This window comes from Anomaloglossus baeobatrachus, chromosome 8, assembly GCF_048569485.1.
Source record: "Anomaloglossus baeobatrachus isolate aAnoBae1 chromosome 8, aAnoBae1.hap1, whole genome shotgun sequence".
Lineage (NCBI taxonomy): Eukaryota > Metazoa > Chordata > Amphibia > Anura > Aromobatidae > Anomaloglossus > Anomaloglossus baeobatrachus.
The window spans coordinates 232783496-232798198 of record NC_134360.1 but is presented as its reverse complement, the minus strand read 5'-3'; the positions used below and the strand labels follow the sequence as shown (position 1 = coordinate 232798198).

Here is a 14703-nt window from a genome sequence, read left to right as displayed (position 1 = left end):
TGTATAGCTATTGCCTCCGGAGGCCACACAAAGTATTACACTTAAAAGTGTAAGGCCCCTCCCCTTCTGGCTATACACCCCCAGTGGGATCACTGGCTCACCAGTTTTGTGCTTTGTGCGAAGGAGGCAACACATCCACGCATAGCTCCACTGTTTAGTCAGCAGCAGCTGCTGACTATGTCGGATGGAAGAAAAGAGGGCCCATACAGGGCTCCCAGCATGCTCCCTTCTCACCCCACTTCATGTCGGAGGTGTTTGTTAAGGTTGAGGTACCCATTGCGGGTACGGAGGCTGGAGCCCACATGCTGCTTCCTTCCCCATCCCTTTTTACAGGGCTCTGGGTGAAGTGGGATTCTATCGGTCTCCAGGCACTGAGACCGTGCTCCATCCACAGCCCCTGGTATCTGCTGGACATGGAGCGGAGTATCTTCAGGGACATGGCCCTGCTACATGGAGGTACTCTGTGTCCCTGTGGGGACCGCGCAGACACACGGCAGCACTGCTGGGTGTGTTAGTGCGCCAGGGACAGCGGCGCTGTCCGCACTAGTGCCATCGCACACCACAGCGTTGCTGGGTGTGTTAGTGTATTGGGTGACTACTGCGCTAACCGCCGCTGCCATTTTTATTTAAGGCGCCGCTGGGATTTGTGGTGCGCCGGGGACTTCCGCGCCGGCCAGCACTGATATGCCGGCCGCGCTTATTAACTCGAGTCCCCGGCTTCTGGGCCTAGTCTCCCTTCGTTACCGCCCACAGGCCTGACAGTCAGGGTAGGGGCGTGACGCTGCATAGCACAGCAGCGCTGAGAGCTGGAGTATGTTTTGCATACTCCACCCCTCTCACTGTGTGCACTGTGAAACCGGATTCCCGCACTTTCTCAGGCACGCCCACGGCTTCCTTCTCTACAAGGACGCCGGCAGCCATTAGTGTCAGTTTCTGTACGATACAGAGACAAGTGTGGAAGACCCTGGCATTCTGATAGTCACACAATCGCTGCAACAGGCGTTAAGCAGCACCTGTGGTGCTAACCCCACTAGTGCAGAAGTGCACTTATAGATATGCTTGTACTATATACATTGCACTGTTTGGTCGCACGTTGTATATACCCTCCTGGATTGTGCGGAGGAGTTATCAGCATATTCTCTGGGTAAAACAAAGGTGCAGAACCACATGTTTTTCTATGCAGCCGGTACAGCATGTACGGCTATACGGCCGGCAGGTTACATAGACCCCCATTATATCCAACTCAGCCGGAGTCTCTGCTAATGGCCAGAGGATGAGGACGGTGTCTGCAGTATTTACTGACAGATTTTCTGAGACTATGGCTATGATACTAGAAGCCTAGCAGTCCGGACATGTCTCTCACAACATGGGCACTGTTGAATCATTGATCCATGGCCCCCCTCAGTGTGAACAACTAACAGCTCCGGGAATGTCACACGCATCCCAGAGTCACGGCTCTGCACAGACGTCAGTCCCAGACAGCCTAAGCGGGCTCACTATGAGCGGCCCTCGGTTTCATCAGGGTCCTAGCGGAAGGACTCTCTGTGTAATGAGGCGGAAGTAACGGCTCAGGATTCTGATCCTGAGACCGCTCTCAATCTGGATACACCTAATGGTGACGCCATAGTGAATAATCTTATAGCGTCCATCAATAGAATGTGGGTTATTTCTCACCCAGCTCCTCCAGTGGAGGAGTCAGCTTCACGTATTTTTCTGGACCACTCTGCCTTCAGAGAGGCAGTCCAGGAACACCACACTTATCCAGATATGCGCTTCTCCAAACGGCTTAGGATACACGTTATCCCTGCCCCCTGACGTGGTCAAGGACTGGACCCAGTGTCCCAAGCGGCATCCTCCAATCTCCAGGCTTGTAGCTAGATCCATAGTTGCAGTGGGAGATGGAGCTGCACTTAAAGATGCCACTGACAGACAGATGGATCTCTGGTCTAAATCCATCTATGAGACTGTCGGCGCACCGTTGGCTCCAGCATTCTCACCCTTGGGGCACTCCAAGCTATTTCAGCTTGTCTTACACAGATTGACACGGTTACACGTACATCTGTGCCGCAGGTGGCATCCTTAACCTCTCAAATGTCTGCATTTGTTTCTTACGCGATTCAGGTTGCCCTAGACTCTGCGAACCGTACGGCAGTAGCCTCCGCTGCTCCGTGTTTTTAAGCAGAGCCTGGTCTGCTCGTTAAGTGAATGGAAGGCAGATTCTGCTTCCAAAAAAGGTTGCTTAACCAGTTGCCTTTTTCTGCTGACCGACTGTTTGGTGAGCGTTTGGATGTAACCATTAAACAGTCCAGGGGTAAGGATTCATCCTTTCCTCAGCCCGGACACAACAAACCCCAACAGAGCAGGAGGCAGTCGTGGTTTCGGTCTTTTCGAGGCTCGGGCAGGTCCCATTTTTCCTCGTCCAATGTGGACTCAAAAGGATCAGAGGAGCTCAGATTCTTGGCGGGCTCAGTCACGCCCAAAAAAGAGACAGTCTGAAAACCCGCTTCCAAGGCGGCTTCCTCATGACTTGCGGCCTCCTCTCTCCGCATCCTCGGTCGGTAGCAGGCTCACCCGCCTTGGCGATATTTAGCTGCCATAGGTCAATGACCGTTGGGTGTGAGACATTCTGTCTCACGGGTACAGGATAGAGCTCACTTCTCGTCCTCCAACTCGATTCTTCAGAACTTCTCCACCTCCCGGCCGAGCCGCTGCTCTTCTGCAAACAGGGTGCACTCTATAGGCAGAAAGAGTGATGACCCCCGTTCCTCTTCAGGAACAAGGTCACGGTTTTTACCCCAAATTATTTGCGGTGCCTATAAGAACGGGCCGTTCCGTCCCGTTCTGGATCTAAAACTGCTCAGCAAGCTCGTGGACACCAGGCGGTTCCGGATGGAATCCCTCCGCCATGTCATCGCCTCATTGTCCCAAGGAGATTTCCTAGCATCATTAGGCATCAAGGATGCTTATCCACACGTGCCGATTGATCCAGAGCACTAGCGTTTCTACGCTTCGTTATAGGAGACGAACACCTTCTGTTCGTAGCTCTACCTTCCGGCTAGCGACAGTCCCACTGGTCTTCGCCAAGGTCAGGGCAGCAGTAGTCACAGTCCTGCACTCTCAGGGTCACTCTGTGATCCCATATTTAGACGATCTACTTGTCAAGGCACTCTCTTAGGAAACATGCCGACACTGCCCGAACGTTGCGCTGGAGACTCTATAGAGTTTTGGGTGGATCATCAACTTTTTGAAGTCAGATCCGACCCCGACCCTATCGCTAACATATCTAGGCATGGAGTTTCATACTCTCTCAGCGATAGTGAAGCTTCCGCTAGACAAACAGCATTCACTACGGGCTGCAATCTCTTCTTTAAGCACCAGTCGCACACATTGAGACGCCTCATGCACTTCCTACGTAAGATGGTAGCAATGGAGGCAGTTCTTTTCGCGCAGTTTCATCTGCGTCCACTACAATGTGACATTCTCCGCCAATGGGACGGGGAGTCGACCTCCCTCAACAGAGTCGTCTTTCTTTCTCAGGCGGCCAAGGAATCTCTACGGTGGTGGCTTCTTCCCACCTCATGGTCAAAAAGAAGGTCCTTCCTATCCCCATCCTGGGCGATAGTTACGACAGACGCGAGTCTATCAGGGTGGGGAGCAGTTTTTCTCCACCACAGCGCTCAGGGTACGTGGACTCAGCAAGAGTCCACCCTTCAGATCAATGTTCTTGAACACAGAGCAGTGTATCTTGCCCTACAAACCTTCCAACAGCAGCTGGACAGCAAGCAAATCCGACTTCAGTCGGACAACTCCACAGCGGTGGCATACATCAACCACCAAGGAAGAACGCGCAACCGGCAAGCCTTCCAGGAAGTCCGGCAGGTTCTGATGTGGGTGGAAGACACGGCATCCACCATATCCACAGTTCACATCCCAGGCGTGGAAAACTAGGAAGCTGACTTCCTAAGTCGCCGGGGTGTGGCCGAAAGGGTATGGTCTCTTCACCCGGACGGGTTTCAGGAGATCTGGCGCCGCTGACAGAGGCCGGACGTCGATCTAATGGCGTCACGGCACAACAACAATGTGCCAGCTTCATGGCACGGTTTCACAATCATCGAGCTCTGGCGGCAGACGCCTTAGTTCAGCATTGGTCGCAGTTCCAGCTACCTTATGTGCCACCTCTGGCATTGTTGCCCAGAGTGCTGCGCTAGATCAGGACCGACTGCGGCCGCGCCATCCTCGTCGCTACAGATTGGCCGAGGATGTTGTGGTTCCCGGTTCTGTGGTGCCTCACGGTAGGCTAACCGGGGGCACTACCAGACCAATCAGACTGGCTGTCTCAAGGGCCATTCTTCCATTTGAATTCTACGGCCCTCAACCTGATGGTGTGGCATTGAGTCCTGGAACCTAGTGTCGTCAGGATTACCTCAGGACGTGGTTGCCATCATGAGACAGGCTAGCATACCAACGTCCGCCAAGATTGACCACAGGACGTGGAAGATGCTCTTATCTCGGTGCTCGGCGCAGGGTGTTTCTCCCTGGCCGGTTGCATCGTCTATGTTTCCTTCCTTCCTGCAATCTAGGTTGGAAAAAGGGTTGTCGCTCAGTTCCCTTTAGGGACAAGTCTCAGCGCTATCTGTATTTTTTCAGAAACGACTTCCTCAGGTACGCACGTTCCTACGGGGAGTTTGTCGTCTCAGCACTCCGTACAAGCGGCCGTTAGAGCCCTGGGATCTGTACAAGGTTCTAATTGCTCTCCAGATGCCGCCTTTCGAGCCTTTGAAAGAGGTCTCCCTTCCCGCTTTTCTCGGGAAGTGGCCTTCTAGTAACGGTCTCGTCTCTTAGGAGAGTTTCCGAGCTAGCAACGCTCTCATACAAATCTCCCTTCCTGGTCCTTCACCAGGGCAGGGTAGTTCTGCGTCCGATTCCGGAATTTCTCCCTAAGGTGGTATCCCACTTTCATATCAATCAGGATATCACCTCACCTTCTTTGTGTCCTCGTCCAGTCCATCAATTTCAGAAAGATTTGCATCTGTTGGTTCTGGTGAGAGCACTCAGGTTCTACTTCCCGCATGGCGCTCCTGCGCCACCCGGATGCACTCTTTGTCCTTGTCGCTGGTCGGCGTAAACAGTCGCAAGCTTCTGAATCCCCCCTGGCTCGGGGGATCGAGGAACCAATTCTTGAAACCTACAGTTCTACTGGGCTTCTGGTTCTCTCAAGGCTGAAGGCCCATTCTACCAGAGCCGTTGGTGCATCCTGGGCATTACGGCACCAGGCTACGGCTCAGCAGGTGTGTCAGGCACCTACCTGATTGAGTCTGCATACTTTTACCAAGCATTTTCAGGTGCATACCTACGCTTCGGCAGACGCCAGCCTAGGTAGATAAGTCCTTCAGGCGGCGATTGCCCACCTGTAGGAAAGGGCTGTTTGACGGCCCTATCACGAGGTATTCTTTTACCCACCCAGGGACTGCTTTTGGACGTCCCAATTGTCTGGGTCTCCCAATTAGGAGCGAAAAAGAAGAAGGGAATTTTGTTTACTTACCGTAAATTCCTTTTCTTCTAGCTCCAATTGGGAGACCCAGCACCCGCCCTGTTTTCTCGGGGTTTTTCTGTTTTTTCGGGTACACATGTTGTTCATGTGGTATGGTTCAGTTCTCCGATGTTTCCTCGGATTGAATTGGTCTTTAAACCAGTTATTGGCTTTCCTCCTTCTTGCTTTGGCACTAAAACTGGTGAGCCAGTGATCCCACTGGGGGTGTATAGCCAGAAGGGGAGGGGCCTTACACTTTTAAGTGTAATACTTTGTGTGGCCTCCGGAGGCAATAGCTATACACCCAATTGTCTGGGTCTCCCAATTGGAGCTAGAAGAAAAGGAATTTACGGTAAGTAAACAAAATTCCCTTCTTCGCGCCCGGCCGGCTATCAGCTGATCCTGCCGTCAGGGGACTTCATCAGCTGATTACCGGCAGCTCCGGCAGCGATCGTATAGGATCAGACTCCTGTCCAATCGATCGCTCCAGGAGCTGCCGGTAATCAGCACAACACATAAGTGAGTATTATTTTTTTTTTTTTTTTCTACTGATGCATCAGCTGATTGTATAATCGGCTTTTATACAATCAGCTGATGTGTGATGTGATTCAGGCACTTGATCCTGACACATCATCTGATCGCTTTGCCTTCCAGCAAACCGATCAGATGATATTGGATCCTGATTGGACGGCGCGGGACCCTGACCCAGGATTACTGCGGAGGGGGGTTTATTTCAATAAAGATGGAGTCACTAATTGTGTTGTGTTTTATTTCTAATAAAAATATTTTTCTCTGTGTTGTTTTTTTTTTTTATCATTACTAGAAATTCATGGTGGCCATGTCTAATATTGGCGTGACACCATGAATTTCGGGCTTAGGGCCAGCTATACAGCTAGCCCTAACCCCATTATTACCTAGCTAGCCACCCGGCTTCAGGGCAGCTGGAAGAGTTGGATACAGCGCCAGAAGATGGCGCTTCTATGAAAGCGCCATTTTCTGGGGTGGCTGCGGACTGCAATTTGCAGTGGGGGTGCCCAGAAAGCATGGGCACCCTGCACTGTGGATTCCAATCCCCAGCTGCCTAGTTGTACCCGGCTGGACTCAAAAATTAGGCGAAGCCCACGTCATTTTTTTTTTTAATTATTTCATGAAATAATTAAAAAAAAAGGGCTTCTCTATATTTTTGGTTCCCAGCCGGGTACAAATAGGCAGCTGGGGGTTGGGGGCAGCCCGTACCTGCCTGCTGTACCCGGCTAGCATACAAAAATATGGCGAAGCCTACGTCATTTTTTTTTTCTTTTTGGGCAAAAAACTGCATACAGTCCTGGATGGAGGATGCTGAGACTTGTAGTTCTGCAGCTGCTGTCTGCTCTCCTGCATACACTAGTGAATGGAGGATGCTGAGACTTGTAGTTCTGCAGCTGCTGTCTGCTCTCCTGCATACACTAGTGAATGGAGGATGCTGAGACTTGTAGTTCTGCAGCTGCTGTCTGCTCTCCTCCATACACTAGTGAATGGAGGATGCTGAGACTTGTAGTTCTGCAGCTGCTGTCTGCTCTCCTCCATACACTAGTGAATGGAGGATGCTGAGACTTGTAGTTCTGCAGCTGCTGTCTGCTCTCCTGCATACACTAGTTCTGCAGCTGTCTGCTCTCCTGCATACAATGAACATTTTGAAGAAGGAAATGACATCAGACCTTTTTTTTTTTTTTTTTCATCAACAATCTTTAATGGCATTGTGCACTGATTAAAAACGCAGTGAGCAAAAACGCAGCAAAAAACGCACCAAATCGCGGAAAAAACGCATGCGTTTTTGCCGCGTTTTTTTAGCCGCGGGTGCGTTTTTTAGACAAAAACGCACATAAAAACGCAGCGTGAAAAAAACGCCTAGTGCGCACATACCCTAAAAAAGCTCCCTGCAGTCTGGGATAAGAAGCTTTGCCAACAGTGTACGGACCAGATTATTAGGGCTGAACAACCATCCCTGGTAGACGAGCTACGGTCCATGATGAAGCAGGAGATTCAGGCCTCACTAGCCTCCCTCCCTGCTCCTGGCCCTTCTCCTCCAAAGAAAAGAAAACTCCAGTCGGCCCCGTCTGATCATGAGGATGCTGATTCCGCCTCGGAGGGTCCCGACGAAGGTTCTTCCTCCGGGAGGTCTGACCAGTCCTTCCTTTTTCCCTCAGAAGATTTGGGGGATCTTATTGGGGCGGTTAGGAGCACTATGGGGTTAGAGGAGGTGCAGGTTCTTCCCTCGGTCCAGGATGAAATGTTTGCTGGCCTGAAAACTGTCAAACAATGAGGGTTTCCGGTTCATGCCAATATTCTGGATATTGTCTCTCAGGAATGGGAATTTCCTGAGAAGCGTTTCCGGGGTGACCCCAGGCGCCGATTTCCTCTGGAGACTTCTGGGTTGCATTGGGAGGTCCCCAAAGTGGATGTACAGGTGCCAGGGTAGCTAAACAAACGGCTGCCCTGAAGACTTCAGACTCATGGTAAGGATTTCTACTGTGCTCCCTGATTGTCTTCCCCTGCATCTGCAGAGCCCAGTGTTCCCCCGGCCACAGTAAGTACGGAGGGGGGTGGTCCCTCATGAATGGTCTCAGGCTGATGTTTATGGCTTCTTCTGGTCTGTGTTTTCCAGGAGGACAAGGCCACTAAAGGCCCAGTCACACACAACGACTTACCAGCGATCCCGAAAACGATGCGACCTGATAGGGATCGCAGGTAAGTCGCTGGGAGGTCGCAGGTGAGATGTCACACAGTCAGATCTTACCAACAATGCAGGAACAATACAGGACGCAGTAGCGACCTGTATAACGATCTTAGCAGTCACTGTGACCCTGTCACACAGTGTCAAACATAGCGATGTGTCCTGCCCAGCAGGACATCGCCTTTGAAGAAAATGGCCTGGACCATTCTGCAACGATTAGCGATCTCACAGCAGGGGCCTGATCGCTGGTAAGTGTCACACATATTGGCACACATAACACATATCACTACTGCGTCACCAAACGGTGACTCAGCTGCGATCTCGCTAGCGATCTCGTTATGTGTGACAGTACCTTAAGAAATCTGACAAATGTGACAAGTCAGAGAGGTCTGATAAGCCTGATAAGCCTGACCGCTATGAACGGACTGAAAAGATTAAAAAGTGTCCAGTCTGTGTAAAAAAGCTCCCTGCAGTCTGGGATAAGAAGCTTTGCCAACAGTGTACGGACCAGATTATTAGGGCTGAACAACCATCCCTGGTAGACGAGCTACGGTCCATGATGAAGCAGGAGATTCAGGCCTCACTAGCCTCCCTCTCTGCTCCTGGCCCTTCTCCCCCAAAGAAAAGGAAACTCCAGTCGGCCCCGTCTGATCATGAGGATGCTGATTCCGCCTCGGAGGGTCCCGACGAAGGTTCTTCCTCCGGGAGGTCTGACCAGTCCTTCCTTTTTCCCTCAGAAGATTTGGGGGATCTTATTGGGGCGGTTAGGAGCACTATGGGGTTAGAGGAGGTGCAGGTTCTTCCCTCGGTCCAGGATGAAATGTTTGCTGGCCTGAAAACTGTCAAACAATTAGGGTTTCCGGTTCATGCCAATATTCTGGATATTGTCTCTCAGGAATGGGAATTTCCTGAGAAGCATTTCCGGGGTGACCCCAGGCGCCGATTTCCTCTGGAGACTTCTGGGTTGCATTGGGAGGTCCCCAAAGTGGATGTACAGGTGGCCAGGGTAGCTAAACAAACGGCGCTCCCCTTTGAAGATACTTCCCAGCTTAGAGATCAGATGGATAGGAAGGTCGAGGGCCTCATGAAGCGATCCTGGGAGGCATCGTCTTCTACCATTCAGGCCAACATTGCCTCCACTCGTGTCTCCCGGTCCCTACTTAGGTGGCTAGACCAGTTGGAGGCTCATATTTCCCAGGGTACCCCTCGGGATGAGTTACTGGAATCCCTTCCCTTACTTAGGAAGGCTACCAGTTTTTTGGCGGATACCTTGGTGGAATCAGTCCGCCTGGCTGCCAGGACCTCGGTCTTATCTAACTCTGCCAGACGTGCCCTCTGGCTTAAGGCATGGAGTGGTGACTCCACCTCCAAAATGAGACTTTGCTCCCTTCCGTTTAAAGGGGATTTGGTGTTTGGGCCTGCCCTGGATGATATTCTGGACAAGGCGAATGATCGTAAGGCCTTACCAGATCCTAGACCCCCCAGGAAGCGGTCCTTTCGTCCCTCGATGCCTCAGGCCTCCCAGCCCAAAGGGAAGTCGGGCCGGTGGAGCTATCCTAAGGGTAGAGGGAGAAACATCCTCATCCCTCCCCATCAACAACGTCCTCAGCAGGACAAACCGTGACTCGGCTCGGGTGGGGGGACGACTCTCGGCGTTTCTTCCCCAGTGGCGGTCCATCACCTCCTGCCAATGGGTCCTGAAGATCGTCTCAGAGGGTCTCTTAATAGAATTCATCTCCCCCCCCTCTTCCGGGCCTCAGAGTCACGGCTCTGGCGTCGCAGGGTTCCCAGGCCCTACTGTACACGAAGATTCAGGAGCTAATGCACTCGGGGGTCGTTTCCCCAGTCCCGAGTCAGGAAGGAGGGATAGGCCACTACTCCCGTCTCTTCCTTGTCAAAAAGCCGTCTGGCGACGTCCGGATTATCATCAATCTAAGGCGTCTCAACCGGCAGGTCATGTGCCGGCGTTTCAAGATGGAGTCTGTGAAATCGGCTATCCCACTGATAGGTCTGCACCACCAGATGGCCTCAATAGACCTGAAGGACGCCTACTTCCATGTGCCCATCCATCCGTGTCACAGGCAATACCTCAAGTTTGCGGTTCTGCACGGGGAGGAAGTGCTTCATTTCCAATTCAATGTACTTCCCTTCGGGATCTCCTCGGCTCCAAGGATCTTTTCAAATATCATGGCAGAGGTGGTCGCCTTCATACGATTGCAGGGTATCTGTCTAGTTCCATATTTGGACGACTTTCTTCTCGTGGCTCCCTCCACTCAGACCCTCCGGAGCCATGTGGAGAAGTCTTTAGGCATTCTTCGTTCCTTGGGATGGATCCCCAATCTCAAGAAATCACAGTTGCACCCCTCCTCCACTCTGCAGTTTCTCTGAGTGCTGCTGGACTCCGACAGACAGGCATCCTTTCTCCCGGGGAGCCACAGGTTGGCCCTGCTAGCCAAAATCTCAAAGCTTCGCCGTCGGGCTCGCCCGACCCTTCGAGCGGCTATGTCGGCTCTAGGTTCTATGACGTCCTGCATTCCCTCAGTCAGGTGGGCTCAGGCCCACTCTCGGTGTCTACAGGATCATATCCTGGCGCATTGGGACAGACTCCCGTCCTCCCTGAACAGACGGTTTCGCCCCCGCGGGGACAGTCTCCTCATCCCTTCTCTGGTGGCTGCGTCCCAGCAACCTGAAGGTGGGGGTTTCCTGGACTCAGACGCCCCTGGTTACATTAACAACCGATGCCAGCCTGCGGGGATGGGGTGCTATGGTGGCAAACTCCCCATTTCAGGGGGTCTGGAGTCCTTATGTCAGCTCCCAATCCTCCAACTACCGGGAGCTCAGGGCAGTCAGGGAAGCCCTCCTTGCGGCTCAGGATCTCGTCCGGGACACTCACGTCCTGGTCTACTCAGACAATGTCACCACAGTGGCACATCTCCGCCATCAGGGCAGTACATGATCGGGCGCCTTGAAGTCTGTGTCCTCCCGGATCTTCCACTGGGCAGAACGGTCCCTGCTATCCCTTTCTGCAGTCCATCTAAAGGGTTCCCTAAACCTTCAGGCAGATTTCCTGAGTCGTCGGGATGTTCACCCAGGGGAATGGAGTCTGGATCAAGCGGTGTTCTGCTCTCTGGTGGCAAGGTGGGGTACTCCAGAGGTGGACCTCTTTGCTTCGGCAGGAAATCGCAAGGTCGCAACATTTTCATCCCTGAATCCTCGGGACAATGCGTTGGGGGTGGACGCCTTCTGCCACGATTGGTCCTTTTGCCTCGCCTACGCCTTCCCCCCAATTCCTCTTCTCGCACGAACCCTGAGGAAGATCAGAGACGACGGAGCCGCAACTATCCTGGTAGCTCCTCTGTGGCCTCGGCGGAGTTAGTACAGCCTGATCCTGACTCTCGGGATCGACGGACCGGTCCTCCTGGGTTCAGACCCCAGTTTACTGTCTCAGGGTCCGATTTCCCATCCGGACCCCCAGAAACTCAAATTGGCTGCCTGGCTTCTGAGGCCCGGGCACTGAAGGCCCAGGGACTTTCTGACAAGGTCGTGGCTACTCTACAGAAGAACCGTAAACCGGTGACTAATAGTATTTACAATAAAATCTGGATGAGATTTTCCTCCTGGTGTGGTTCTCGGCCTCCTGACCCGCTCCGGCCTAACGTTGCGCAGATTCTAGACTTCCTCCAGAGTGGATTGGACTTAGGCCTTCGGCCCAGCACCCTGAAGGTACAGGTCTCGGCACTCAGTGCAGTCTTTGACACGGCTCTGGCAGATCATCGCTGGATCCGCCGTTTCTTTGTGTCCGCTAGTAGGCTCTGTCCGCGACAGAGGGTCCTGACACCTTGCTGGGATCTCAATGTGGTCCTTACCGGACTATCTCAGTCGCCCTTTGAGCCGCTGTCCTCCTGTAGCATCCGTTCTCTCTCTCACAAGACTGCCTTTCTCGTGGCTATTACGTCTGCTCATAGAGTCGGGGAACTTCAAGCATTGTCTATTCGGGAGCCTTACCTGACCGTCAGAGATGACAGCATTGTCTTTCAGCTGGACCCTTCCTTCCTTCCCAAAGTGGTTTCAGATTTTCACCGTTCTCAGTCCATCGTCCTGCCTTCCTTCTGTCAGCATCCTAGGACTCCGGGGGAGGAAGTGTTCCATTCTTTGGACGTTCGTCGGACAGTGTTGCACTACCTGGATGTTACCGCACCTTGGCGTCTCGATCATAACCTGTTTATCCAGCCCTTTGGTCGAAATAAGGGCAGGAAGGTGGCTAAGAGTACCGTCGCCAACTGGATTGTGCGGGCCATTAGAGACGCCTACCTCGCTCAGCATCTGTCTCCGCCTACCGGATTTACGGCGCACTCCACCAGGGCTACCTCTGTCTCCTGGGCTGAACGGGCAGGGGCTTCTCCTGAGCAGATCTGCAAGGCGGCTACGTGGTCTTCCCTCCATACGTTCACGAAGCATTATCGTTTGGATCTGGATTCCAACAGGGATTTGGCTTTTGGCAGGAAGGTCCTGCAGGCTGTGGTCCCCCCCTAGGTATCAATTCGTTGGTATTCCTCCTATGCTGTCGTGGAAGGGACTAGAGAAATAAGAATTATTCTTACCGTTAATTCGGTTTCTAGGACCTTCCACGACAGCACGTAATTCCCTCCCTTATCCTCGATATTCCTGGATGTGTTTGTACTTCTCATATGCTATGGGTTCTTTGTAAGACACTGGCTATGGGAGGTGGGAGGGTCCTTTTAACCTCTCTTGTGCTTCCTGTCCCAATTAGGGCGTGGAGAGACAACCTCCTATGCTGTCCTGGAAGGTCCTAGAAAACGAATTAACGGTAAGAATAATTCTTATTTCCGGTGCCATTTTATTGAAGACACACTGGAGATGAAGATGAGCAGCTGTGACTGCACATGTGCAGGTGGAACTTGGTTTTTCATCAGCGCATGTGCCATCGCCGCTCATAGTCATTTCCACAGAGTCCTCAGGAAAATGGCGCCAGAGATCGGGGGACGTGCATGTCCTGATTCCTGCGCCATTTTATTGAAGACAACATCACAATAGCAACATCGGCAATGGCAGCGGTGGTGCGAAATTTAAATAAATTGAAGCAAGGCAGGAGGAGGAATCATTCCAGAGGACCCGACTCATATAGTCCTGCCCCAATGCTCAAACCACTGCACCAATGGGATCAGTTCTGAAGGGTTTATAAAGCATCAAATCTCTAAACTGAAGGTTTGATGTGAATAAGCTCCTCACTGCCTGTACTCTATGTGAAAAACTTGCTTGTTCATTCACTTTAAGATATTTACCCTGTACGTGCCCTTTCTGTGCACAGACAGTGGCAATGATCTGTTTAATAGACAAGCCATATTCCAGCACAACAGTCTGCCAGCTGCAACTCTGGATCAGTGCAAGATAGGTAATGTAATATATGTACACAGTGACTGCACCAGCAGAATAGTGAGTGCAGCTCTGGAGTATAATACAGGAGGTAACTCAGGATCAGTACAGGATCAGTAATGTATGTACACAGTGACTGCACCAGCAGAATAGTGAGTGCAGCTCTGGGGTATAATACAGGAGGTAGCTGAGGATCAGTGATGTAATGTGTGTACACAGTGACTGCACCAGCAGAATAGTGAGTGCAGCTCTGGAGTATTATACTGGAGATAGCTCATTATTACACTAGATTCTGTATGTAGTGTAATAACACTGATATATGTATATTTCCGCCTCCCCTCTGGCATTAGTGAGATCTATATTTCTGCTGTTGTCGCTATCGTATTTTCTGCCTTCAGCTCTTTTCCTCTCCAGATCTGATATTACACAGACTCCGTCCCGCCAAGATGCCTAAAGCTTCATCCTTGTATAACAGAGACATGTGCAAATTGTTAATGTTTAGAGTCTTGCATCTTTCCAGATCCTTGCTTGCTGTCGGGGAATAGAGCTGCTGTGATCCATCTGCAGACACTCCGGCTTATCTGTATCCATAGCCATCAGCATTATTTGGGCTGAACACGTCAGCAGAATCTCTTACCCATCCTGAAGAGTCCTGATTAGATACCATTGTAACAAATCCTCAGCTCTGAGGAGTATTTGGTGTATAGGGGGATGTACCCATTCATATCAGTATATTAGCTTCCTGTACGTTCCGACTGGTGACCTGGATGCAGGTCTACAGCCACGAAGTGATGGCCGTTATGCCCCCTCCCCACTGTGGATCGCTCCGGACCCCCCTGCTCTCCTGGCATCCCCCCTGTACATGGCAGATTCAATGGTGTCACTGTCTCTTTATGGCCTTAGTTTGTGGGTTTGGGACTCGTCCGGCTGATTTATCCCAGGATGTGGCCAATGAGACATTATTATAGGGTCACCACGTAAAGATATCTGATAGGCAGTCAATAAATATATTAAAGGGGATGTCCAGGTCTAGGACCACCTGAAGGATTTGTAGGACCGCTTCATC

General features: G+C 51.8%; 1 protein-coding gene across 2 annotated transcripts in view; it reads left to right on the top strand.

Annotated features, from left to right (window-relative positions):
* The window catches only part of RAVER2 (ribonucleoprotein, PTB binding 2), a 54204-nt gene that overhangs the window by 16078 nt on the left and 23423 nt on the right, over positions 1-14703 (top strand). The gene's annotated exons all lie outside the window — the stretch shown is intronic.